The following is a 13,111-nucleotide window of genomic DNA, read 5'->3' on the forward strand; positions in this document are numbered from 1 at the left end:
TTCTAGAATTTGGAAGTGATGCCTTCTAAACTTGGCTTTTCTTGATGGGTAGTTTTTTAAAGTAGTGATTCAATATGCTCCTTCATACAGGTCTACTCAGGATTCTATTTCTTCTTGTGTCAGTTTTAGTACTTTGCCCCTTTTCTCTTGGTCACTCTAGCTAAAAATTTGTCAAATTGTCGATCTTTTCAATAAACCAGTTTGTAGTTCATTGGTTTTTATCTATTCCTTTTCTATTCTCTATTTCATTGTTTTCTATTTTAATCTTTAGTATTTCTTTTCTCTGCTTTCTTTGAGGTTAGTTTGCTCTTTTTTTAGTGCCTTAATGCAGAATGTTATGTTATTAATTTGAGATCTTTCTTAATTATCAGAATTTGTATTGATAAATTTGCATTGAAGAACTACTTCAGTTGCATAACAAATATTTTGATATATCTAAATTTTCATTCATCTGATAGTAGTTTCTGAGCCTTTCAATTTGTTCTTTGTCCCTTTGGTTCTTTGTGAGTGTGCCCATTTTTACATATTTTGTGTCCCATATTTTTCCTGTGATTGATTTCTAATTCCATTGCATTTTAGAAAATATACTTACACTATATCTTTTTTAATTTGCTGAACTTTGTTTTATGCCCTAGCTTATGGTTTACCTGGGAAATGTTCCATGCCAACATGAAAAAAAAGCATGTTACATTGTTGTGTGGAAAGCTTGATAGGTCTCTGCTATTAGAAGTCTTTTTGGTTTCTCTATTCCCTTTTCACAACTTTCTTTTCTGTTAGTGAGTGTTTTCTAATGCAGAATTTTAATTTCTTTACTCACTATTTTTCACTATATGTTTAAAAATTTTTATAGTGGTTGCTCTTGAATTTGCCATATACATCTTAACTTGTCAAAATCAGCTTTAGAGTTACACTAGCTTAATTCCAGAGACACATACACTACTTTTATTTGCTCTACTCACTTTCCCTACCTTTTGCTTTTTGTTATATAGATTGTTATTGGCAAATGTATTATGCATATATTTCTATATGTTATAGACCTGACAATACATCATATACATCTTATTTTTTTCAGTTGTTTACATAATAAAAAGAAGGAAAATAAGTATTTAAACTGTTTTTTACAATTAGATGATGATATAATTTATTTGTTTCATGTGCATTCAGATTGTTGTCCGGGATCACTTTCAGGCTGCGAACTTTCTTCTGATTTCTTTAAAGACATGTGTGCTAGGAACAAATTCTGTTAGTTTTTGTTTATCTAGGGAAATCTTTACCTCACCTTCATTTTTGAAAGGTAGCTTTACCTGACTCAGGATTCTTAGTTAACAGTTTTGTTGTTTCTTTTTTTTTAAACACTCTGAATGGGTTTTCCCACTGCTTTCTGGCCTTTAGTGTTTCTGCTGAGAACACAGTTGCAATTTTACTGGAATTCTCTTGTAAATAGCAAGTTGTCCTTTCTTGCTACTTTCAAGATTTTCTCCTCATCTTTGACATTCAGCTTTTTAATTATAATGTTTATGTTTATGGATATTTTTTAGGTTATCCTACTTGGAAATCATTGGGCTGCTTAGATGTATAGATCATTATTTTTAAATAAATTCAGGAAGCTTTCTGCCCTTATCTCTTTGGATATGTTTCTGTTTTGCATTTTTCTGATTATCATATTATGCATATGTTTGTGTGTTTGATAATGTTCCACATCTCTCATAGGCTGTCTTAATTTTACTTCATTCTTTTTTCCCTTCATTCTTTGCTTGCATAACTTCTGCCAATATATCTTCAAGTTCGCTTATTCCTTGTTCTGCCACTTCAAATCTACTGTGTGCTTCTGGTGAATTTTATTTCAGTCATTGTACTTTTCAACTCCAGAATTTCCATTTTATTCTTTTTTGCAATCTCTATCTCTGCATTGATATTATTTATTTGGTGAAACAGGTCAGCATACATTCCTTTCTTTCTTCAATCATGCTTTCCTTAACTTTTTTTAGTTCTGTGAACATGCTCATACTGCACATTTTGAAATTATTACTTGATAAATCAACTTCTGGTAACTCGTACTTTTTTTTCCAGTAGGTGGGTCATAATTTCTTGCTTCTTTGCGTGCCTTATAATATTTTGTTGGAAATTGGACATTTTAGACAGTATGTTGCAGCAACTCTGCGCTCTCTCCACCCCAGGGGTTCTCATTATCGTCATGTTCTTGTTTCTTTGTTGCGTGTGGGCGGTTGGTTTCCGTGGAGTCTATTTCCCCTCCCAGCATCAAGCCTTTGCTGTTGTTCCTCCGGGAGGCAAAGCTTTCGGTACGCCCCCTGTCACCCCGGGAGGACAGTGGTTTTGGTCTTCCCTTCTGCTACTTCGCTGATCACATCCAGCCCTTAGGTTGCACTAAACACTGGCTGACTTTCCAGTTGTTCCAACACTGCCCCGTGGCAGGAATTTCTGTACAATCCAACACAATCAAATTGTGGCTTCTTTGCAGGAATAGTTTCTGATATCAGCGCTTAATATTTATTCTGACACCAGAGGGGTGGGGGGAAGCTTCTCTCAGCTAACTTATTCCTTTGCTCTTTACAGCAAGTTAGATGGCCTGAGTTTAACCTGTATCCCGAATCTGCTCCCAGATGCCCCTCGCCACCGTCTCCTCTGCTTCTACGAGTGCCTTTAGGCTTGAACCTCTTCCCTCTTTGTTGCAAATAAAATCAGTTTTCCTTTGTGTAGAGATTAGGGGCTATTTTGCAGCCTGCTTCTCCTCTAGGCAAAATCTCTGAATCAGAGTCTGTAGTAGGGTGCAGGACAGTGCTAAACTTCCCTCTGACACCCCTGCTCTAGGAGGGCATTGACAAGAGTTGCATTCAGTTTGCCTTTCTGTGCATGACCACACCTCATACACCAGGGCGATGGTGATCATTCTCCCTGTTATCCCAGCACACTGTGCCCAAAAGCCTCCATTATATGAGTGAGAAGTAGGCAGGAGAAGGGAACCTCGGTTCTTAACTTAGCAAGGACGGAGCCTCAGCAACCAGAATCTGGGTACGTGGAGAGAAATATCAAGATCCTGCCCCTCCCAGAATTAAGTCCTGATTGAGGGACTGGGGGAGAGGAGCCTTATGCTCTTAGCTAAAGCAGCATGAAGCGTAGGCTTTACTCAGTGAGATGGGAGGGGCTAGGGAGAGCAGTCTTGGTTCAAATGCCACAAAATTTCACCTTTCTTACCAAATTTTTGCCAGTGTTCTTGAATGGATGCTTATTCATCGGCTGTTTATCCTTCAGACCTTTTCCATAAACTTTAAGTGGTAATTTTTAAATGTAGTTTTATTAATTTCAATGGAGAGATGATTATTTGAAATCCCCCCAAACACTGTCATACCAGAAGTAGATCTCATGTAGTTGTGACTTTACGAATCTTAGTTGTTATACATACATACTGAAATATTTATAGAGAAATAATATGGTGATAAAGATTTAATTCAAAGTATTTCTAGGGAAGTGTTTGGGGATAGAGATGAAATAGGTTTGGGCATATGGAAACTGAGTGAAAGATGAATCAACTTTATTAAATTATTCTCTGCTTTTTTCTTTGTCTTCACTCTCATTCTCCTTTACTCTTCAAACATGTATATGGTAGGCATTTGTGTGTGTGTGTGTGTGTGCGTGCGTGTGTGCGCGCGCGTGTGTGTGCGTGCGTGTGTGTGTGTCCGTGTGTGTGTGTGTGTGCGTGTGTGTGTGTGCGTGTGTGTGTGTGTGTGTGTGCGTGCGTGTGTGTGTGCGTGTGTGTGTGCGTGTGCAGCTTCAGACAATATTTGGAAGACAATCAAGAGAATATTAGCATTAGCAGTCTATGGTGTCTGGGGTAAGAGAGAGTAGGAAAGAGACCTAGATTTTAGGATATGTATTTTCCCCCTAGAAAAGTTTTAGATGATTCTGAATATAGCCATATTTCCAATTTGGAAATCTATTAATATAGTGTGGTTTATTATTTTGTAGAAATCAGAGCTGTCTAAGATCAATAAGTAAGCTGGCAGCAAGGTTAGGATTCTGTCTAGACCCTCTAGTGCCCATTTCCCAATCCAGGTTCCTTCCTGTTGTTTCACACTGCCATCCTGATGGTGGGACAAGCTCCTGCCACTTCCCAGATAATCGGGAAAAGACCCATTAACAACTACTTCGAAGCATATGATTACTCAAAACCATTATGGAGGATCCAAATTTACATGTCCCTGCTTCATGCAAAGTTGTAACTAAAGACTGACTTTGATTTAAATTAGTTCTGGAAGAAGAAATGTGGTTGTGAGCCAGGAACCTAAATCATCTTACGAAGAGGAGCTTTTGTGGTGACATCCACTGATTTGATCCATATCTACCCAGGTAATATATTTATTTAACTTCAGCCTCCAGAGTAAAATGAATCTTTTTCATATTTTTTCAAGAATAGCAATAATAATGATATATGTGTTCATAAGAAATATAAATGAGTAGGTCATGTGTTATAATATCGCAGACTGAAAAACAGGATATTTAAAAACTTAAATAAATTTTAAATATCCCATAAAAATCTGCATGTCTCACTGCTCTTTAGACATCATAGCAATGCTGTAATGTTTTAATAATCATCTGTCTGGGTTTTAGAGAAGGGGATCTGATTTGTAGTGTTTACCAAATTCTGTGGTATAAATACTCTGACTATGCTCAAAATTGATGTACCAATGAATTGACAGCTAGCCAACAAAATTCGTGAAAAGAGAAATTTTACAACTGGGTCTCATGAGCTGGTCAGCCAACGTCAGTGAGCACCACCACCCCGTGGGACCGTATGCTTCTGAAAATTAAACCAAATTCAGCACTAGGTTTTCAGAGACATGCAGTGACAAACTGAGGGTTTGAAGACATGTGTGATGGTTAGTTTTATGTGTCGACTAGACTGGGCCATGAGCTTCCCAGATATACGTAAGCTTTTTTCTGGGGTGTCCACAAAGGGGTTTCTAGATGAGCTTAACATTTGAACAAGTAGACTGAGTAAAGCAGATTATCCTCCCAAATGTGGCTGGGCCTCGAGCAATCAGCTGAAGACCTGGAGAGAGAAAAAAAAGGCTAAGAGGGAGTCCCTTCCATCTGACCGCTTGAATGAGGACATTGGCCTTTGCCTGCCTTTGGACTTGAATGAAAAATCACTCTTTTTGTGTCTCAAGCCTCTCAGCTTTTAGACAGAAATTTATACCATCAGCTCCCCTGGTCATCAGGCCTTCGGACTTGGGCTGGAGCTACGTCATCAGTCCTAGATCTCCAGCCCGGCAAACGCAGATCTTAGGACTCAGCTTCCACAACTGTCAGGGCCAATTCCTTACAGTGTCTATGTCTGTCTATCTATCTATCTATCTATCTATCTATCTATCTATCTATCTATCTATCTACCTATCATCTATCACCTATCATCTATCTTTATCTATTATCTCTCTTTATCTATCACCTATCATTATGATCTGTCCATAGTTAACAATCACCTATCGTTACCATCCATCTATCAATTTTATTGGCTCTGTCTCACTGGAGAGCCCTGACTAATGTGAACAATTCTCCCCTTTGCACTTGCTCAGGATTTACCTCTTACCAGCACTGTTTATTTTCTCTGTCTATCAAGATGCTTAAAATCCTTCAAGGCTTAGTTTAAGTCTTGTTTGGGGCATAAAGCCATTTCTGCCTCTGTCAGCCCTACAACAATTCTCCTCTCTTCTAAATTCTTGAAATGTGTAATAAAAATAATCACCATTTGCTGGGGACCTATCAGAGTAACCTGTACCAGGCACTCCTGAGCCATTTGCTCTTATTATTTTGAAATTGTATGAAAATACTGCTTTGACAGGACAATGCACATAGCAAATAGTCATACAGGCAGGGGGCTGTTAAAGCTGTCTTCCTCTGGGGGGACTTTATAGCATTGGAGACAGGACCCAGGCATTCCATTCCTGGCCTGTCTCACCCCAAAGCCCACAGTCTTTGAAGCTGACTCCCTGTTGTTATACCTCTCCTTTGAATGCTGTCTCACTCCATGTGCCTGGACCCCACAAAGGGCATCAGCACATTCATGCATATTGTGCTGGATGGGATACAGTAAAACTAACATGAGCAGAATGCCTGCGTCACACACTATGCTGGCAAATTTTCTCTCATCATGTCATTTAGTGCTCCGAACAAACCTGGGTGTTGGTGTTATTTTTTCTATTTTACTAATGAGGAAACTGAGGTTCATATGATTTCAGTGACTTTCCCATGATGTGTGTGTGTGAGAATAAATAGAAGTTAGAATCCAGTTCTCAAATGTTTTGTGTTCTTGCACTCTCTGAACATTCTTTGCAGACCCTACAGACCTGCGTGTGCCTCCATTAAGTCCCAGGCTCATCCCACAACATCTTCCTACACGGTATTCCCTCCGCTCTGGGGCTCCAGTGACATGGCCTTACCATGAAAACTAAAAGGACCAAGTCAACAGGTAAAAACGACCCCCCACATTGCACAAGAATGACGGATTTCTCAGGAGCTTCAGACATGAAAGTCCAGAACGTATGGATGGCTGACAGGTGGCCTGTGCTGCTTCCTGACACCCGTTCACTTCCTTCCCACTCAAAGTCCACGGGCGGGAAGGGGGGACGCAGGGCCAAGACCTCAGGGGATCAGGTCTGAGTGGAGGGGACAACGTGCAGGCTGAGCCTCAATCGCCTGAGAAAAACACACGGTGATGGCACTTACCTCCCGTCATGAGGGCTAAAGGAGAGGGTCAAGTCCTTGGAACGGTCACGTCCAGAGGAAAAATCTCAGCAGAATTGAAATCAGCACCAATGTCTCTGGTTGATAATCCAGTGACCTCTCCTTAGATATCTCATTACAAGAAGGGGCACCTTGGGCCAGAAAAACAATTTTAATAATCTTTCAGCTTAAACAAGGTTATAAGGAAAAAAGGAAAAACAGTTTTGGTAAAAATTTGGGCAGTTTGAGTTGTTTTTTATGGACAAATGTAAGCACATATTGATGAGCTTTATTCACCAAGGAATAATTACCTTAACATTAAAATGCAGAGAATTTATTTGGTTAGGTCATATGTACGGGAACTGTATTTCAGAAAGATGTTGTATATATCGGTAATGTTTGTGGATGGCTCATAAACTATCTTTTATTTACTGGAATGCAATGGAATGAATGCATAGATTTAGATAATGGATCTCCCTTGGCTGGTAGAACTCTGTGGTCAGAAGGTAGTTGGCAGCATAAGATTAGAAAAGGGAAAAAGCACCATACAGGTTTTTTGTGGATGTGCTGATGAGATATTCGTTGGGTCAGCAATGAAGGGACTGTACTGAGTCGGTGTTTTAAATCTCAGCTTGTACTCAGCGTACGCCTTTCCTTCCTTTGAGCAGGGCGGCGTACATAAGGAAACAAACAAAGGGCTGTGGACTTACGCTCTCTGTGGCCCAGACGGTCAGAATCCCTGACTGGAGGTGCACGCTGGTCCGTCAGGAGTGCCGAGTGACCCTGGCAGTCAGGCCCTTCAGTGATTCTCCCGGACGATCGTGCCCTGAAGCCATCTAGAGGGGCAGGAAGTTAGAGAGGGCCTTAAATATATAGACCCAGCCTCCTAAAATTCAGTTATTTACAAATACCCTTAACTTTAGACCATTTTATAATCCATCTTCCTTGATCTGTTATTGAGGGAAAAATTATCACAAACCTACATTCCTTGAAATTTGGGGCATATCCCATCATTAGTAATTAAGTGAAATTAGAGCAATTTTCTTGCCTTTGTGAATTGTTTTAGCACATATTTCTCCCTCAGCAAAATTGGAAATTATTCCAGTTTTCCATATTTTCTCATTCTATTTGGCCTTTCTTAAGGGGTCATGAAAATAAATTGGAGTCATTACTTGCTGGTTTAAGAGAAAATGGAGGAAAGAGAGGACTTTAATGTGCTCAAAACACTTTCTCAGGAACGTAGATACACTGTGCTATCAAAACATATATTCTCAGTTGAAGATGTTTTCAATAAGGATGAGTAAGAGAAGTTATTTTATAAACAAGGCACAGCTGAATTAAAATGTCTAATTTTAAATGCATTAGAAAGTCGAAAGCCAACAGCCTCACGTTTCCCTCCTCAGATGCCAGGCCTGCGATGGGCTCATGGACAGCAGGGACCGCCGGATAGACTGTAGTGCCAGAGAACACACTCAATGTTGTCCCAAATGTGTAAAGTGCATTCAAAAATATTTCCCATTACTAGCAAATAAATTTTGCTCATTTTTCTCCTTTAAAAATTAAGAGCATTGTTCAAAACATATGTGGAAATAGTAAATGTTGGGATGATTTAAAATAAGAACTTCACTTTGAGCTGAACTTGCTCCAAGAATTGTCTATCCCCCAAGTTCCAGCACATGAGTTCAGCATGGCTGAGCAAGGCAATTCTCTCTTCTCCCAAGATAAATTGACTTTCTCAAGGTTTCTCAGGATGAGCCTCTAGCCAGCAAATTGGTGGTGAGAGATTCAGGAAAATTGGAAACTCCATTGCTTAGCTACTTCAATCTCCAGAGTTTAAGTCTACTTGGGGAGATGGGAACATTGAGTGATTTTCTGGGTACCTTCAAGACCACACATTAATTTGAGATGGTTAATGAAGTTAAGCCATCTTCAGAAAGTAAAACATGCCTGCCACTGTTATCATGAAATACCTTTAAATATCATCTCATTGGAAGGGTGAGAAAAAGCAATACACTTACAACAATTAATGAATAATTCAACTATGAATTTCAGTCCTCATACTTTAAATCATTCCACATACTTTAAAAGTTCTGAAAGGGGGATTTTAGAACTAGCTCTACCATCTAGGAGATCTTTGGAGGGGGTAAGAATTAAACTCAGCATTTCAGGATGAGGCGAAAGAACAACACTGAAGTGCCAGTCCCACCCCCAGACACTAGAATACATTAGGTATGCAAATACCTTCTAGGGCTCACAGTAACAGATCTCATTTTATTACTCTTATTTCTCAAGTGCAGCAAGTAATGTCTCAGAGGTAAAATAATCTCCCTCCAAATTGTGAAGGGGGCAGATATTCATGCCTGAGGACTTTCCCTGTCCCCAAACTACCAGTATTCCTTCTAATGAGATTAGGATAGTCTTTCCACTTAATAATAAAATGAAGTGATAGGTAGTACATTTCAGCTTACTGCTTGGAATGATATGCAACTTTTTCTCTAAGGAAATCTAATTTTTGACAATGTTGCCCCCCCAGCATCAATCAATCCCCATTCTCCCTGGTCCCCTCCCCATCCCTTGGCAACCACAAACATACTTTAAATATCCATATTTGCCTTTTCTGGGCATTTTTCATAAATTATAAGTAAATTTATTATAAATGTAAACACATAGAATATGTGTTTTTGTGACTGCCTTCTTTCATTTAGATTTTCTTATATAAATCATTTTCTTAATTTCATTTTCACATTGTCCATTCATAGTATAGAAATTTAATTGATTTTTGTATATTGACATTTTACTGTATCACCATGAAGAACATGTTTATTAGCTTGAAATGTTTTTAAGTGAATGTCTTAGGGTTTTCCATATGCAAGGACATGCTATCTACACAGACACAGAGTTTACATTTTCCTTTCTGATTTAGATGACTTTTGTTTCGTTAACTTGCCTGACTGCCTTACACAGCACTTCCAGCACAGTGGGGTGCAGAAGTTTCCGGAGCACAGTGGGGTGCAGAAGTTGCCGGAGCACGGTGGGGTGCAGAAGTTGCCGGAGCACAGTGGGGTGCAGAAGTTTCCGGAGCACGGTGGGGTGCAGAAGTTGCCGGAGCACAGTGGGGTGCAGAAGTTTCCGGAGCACTATATTACTTCTGTTCCTGATCTTGGAGGAATGATTTCATTCTGTCATAATTAAGTATGCTGTGTACCTATGATGTGGTTTTTGTTTTGTTTTGTTTTATTTTGTTTTTATAAAGCTTTTGTCAGGTTGAGGACTTTACTTTTTATTTCAAGTTGAATGTTTTCATCATGAAAGGATATTGCATTTTGGCAACCGGCCTTTTTGATTCTACTGAGATTATGAGGTGTTTTTTATTGTACCAATATGACTATAATTGATATTGATTTTTAATATGAAGTTAATGTACTTTTAGAAGTTAAACCGATTTTACATTATCAGATTAGATCCCAGCTTGTCTTGGCTTATAATCATTTTTATATGTTCTTGCATTCAGTTTTCTATTATAATTTGAGGAATTGTGTGTTTATACTGATAACATATATTAGTCCCTCATTTTCTGCCTTGTTTCATTTTGCTATCAGTGTCATACCACCCTTACAGAATGATTTGGAAAGTGTCCCTTTTTAAATTTTCTTAAAGTGTTTGTGAAGAATTCACATTAATTCTTTAAATATTTGGTAGAATCTGCCAATGAAAGCTTCTTTTCCTGGCTCTTTCTTGGGTAATTTTATTGATTACTAGTCAAGCCTTTTTCTTGTCATATGTATATTCAGACTTTCTGTTTCTTCTTGAGTCAGTTTTTATAGTTTCTGTCTTTCTAGCAACTGGTCCATTTCATCCAACTGTCTAATTTGTTGCTGTATAGCCGTCCACAATATTCTCTTCTAATCTATTTTTATCTGTTCGATTGATAATAGTCCTGCTTTTATTTCTGATACAGATACTTTTAGACTTCCTTTTTTTGCCTTCTCAGTCGAACTATAGTTTTATTATTTTGTTGATCTTTATAAAGAACCACCCTGGTTTTCATTCTACTATTTTATTATTTTATTTCTTTTATTTATGTCCCAATATTTATTATTTCTTTCATCCCATTTTCTTTGAGAGTAATTTATGCTTCTTTTTCCAGTATGTTATGATGAAATGTTAGGCTATTGCTTTGAGTTGCTTTCTTTTTTAAATATAGGGGTCCACATCTATGAATATCTCTATACTGATTTTCTTACATCCCACAATTTTTAATGGTTTGTCTTAATTTTCATTAATTTCAAAGTATTTCCTAATCTCCCCTGTGATTTATTCTTTGACTCATTAGATATTTTGAGTGTGTATAATTTCCACATAGTTTGTAAATTCCCCAAATTTATTTTATCAATTTAAAATTTTGTAATATTGTGGTTGGAAAAGATACTTTGCATAATTTGAGACCTGTTAAACTTACTAAGGTTTGCTTTATGGCCTAGAATACATTCCGTCCTGCAGAACATGCTATGTGTACTTGGAGACAATGTGTATTCTGCATTTGTTGGATAGAGTATTTTGTAAAAGTCTTTTAGGTCTGATTCTTTCATAGTTTTTTTGTGTTCTATTTTCTCATTGATCTTCTGTCTATTTGATGAATTATAAAGAGTGAGTTATTGAAGTCCCCAACTATTGCCCAATTATCTATTTCTGTTTTAAATGCTGTTAGTTTTTCCTTCATGTATTTGGGCTCTGTTGTTCAGTGCATATATGTTTATACTTGTTATGTCTTGTTTGTGGTTTGTCTCTCTTATAACAAAAATACCCATTTTTATCATCTCCAGTATTTTGTTTTAAAGTTTACTTTTTATGATATTAATATAGCCACTTCCAGAAGTTTCAGGTTTTTAGTTTAATCTGTATCTTTGAATCTAATGTTTTCTCTTGTAAAGGACAACGGTTGGATTACTTTTTTCAGTGTTGCATTCTCTGTGTTTGTTTTGTTGTTATTTAATATGGGGGACCTCCTGGGGGGATTCACATGGGAAAGGGCAGAGTGTGGTGACGGTCTGCTCCATCGGTCCTGGAATTTGGCTAGTACAGCTGCCATGGGGCTTTAGCGCTGGGAGGAGGGCAGGCCGGGGAGGATGGGTTCGCCAGGGTCACCTTCCCCTCTGGCCTTTCTAGCTCTGCTGGAGCTCATCTTGGCGAATGGCATGATGGAAATGCACCTGGTGGCATGGCCTCCTGCCTCTGCCTTTTGATTGCATTGCCTAAATCCATATTTAATATTTTTATTACTATTGTTTGACTTATTTCTGCCATTTTAGTTTCTTTTCCATGTATCATGAGTTGTTCCTCTATACCTGCTTTCCTGCTTTCTTTTTGCTAAGGTTATACTTTAATTCCCTTAATTTTTGCTATTTTTTAAGTTATATTTTGTTAGTTAATTGCTTTAAGGGTTACCATATACATCTTATCAAAATGTGCTTGAGGTTTTACCAACAATTCCAATGAGTTAGGGAAATTACTCATGTAGTTCTATTTGCTCTTTCTCCTTTATATGTTATTATTACAGTGGATATAATACAAACTCAATAACAGATTATAATTATTATACTATATAATTTTATGTCTATTTAAAATGCCAAGAAAAAAAGGAGGGAAATTACATATTTTTAAAGTTTGTTGTTTTATTTAAACTCCTTATCATTTCTAGTTCTCTTCATGTATTCGTCTGGATTTGGTTAACCACTTAGTATTATTTATATCTATTAATGCATCTCTGTCCCTTACTGATCTACTTTGTAATGTTGTTGTCAAAATAGCAATAGTATTATATACATATTACTTTAAAAGATTTCTTATAAAATAAATTTGTAGGAAAAAGAAGAAATATGCATTTTTACTTTTTCATAATTACATAATTACATTTATCAATGCTTTTTGTTTTGTTGTATGGATTTAAATTGCCATCCGGTGTCACTTGCTTTTAACCTCAAGAACATCCTTTAACACTCCTTCTTAGACATGTCTGCTAGAAATAAATTGTCTCAGTTTTGTTGACACTGGAATGCCTTTATTTCTTCCCAAACTGTCATGCTGGAAAATCCGTATGTAGTTAACAGTCTCGCTGAATCTCTAGTCGTCGAATAAGGAGCAGATATGTGGGGGCGGCAATTGCGGCCCCCCCAGACGGTCCAACCCGCCAGCTGAGAGCCGCTGTGGCTGCTGTGGCTGCTGCTGGAACAGAAGAGTCCCTAGGAAATCATGGAATGACCGATCCCTTGTCTTAGTCCATTCAGGTCAAATACCAAAATACCATAAACTGGGTGCCTTATAAACAATAAAAATTATTTCTCACAGTTCTGGAAGCTAAGGGGTTTCAGATGAA

Source organism: Manis javanica, chromosome 7 (genome assembly GCF_040802235.1).
Source record: "Manis javanica isolate MJ-LG chromosome 7, MJ_LKY, whole genome shotgun sequence".
In the NCBI taxonomy this organism is placed as follows: domain Eukaryota; kingdom Metazoa; phylum Chordata; class Mammalia; order Pholidota; family Manidae; genus Manis; species Manis javanica.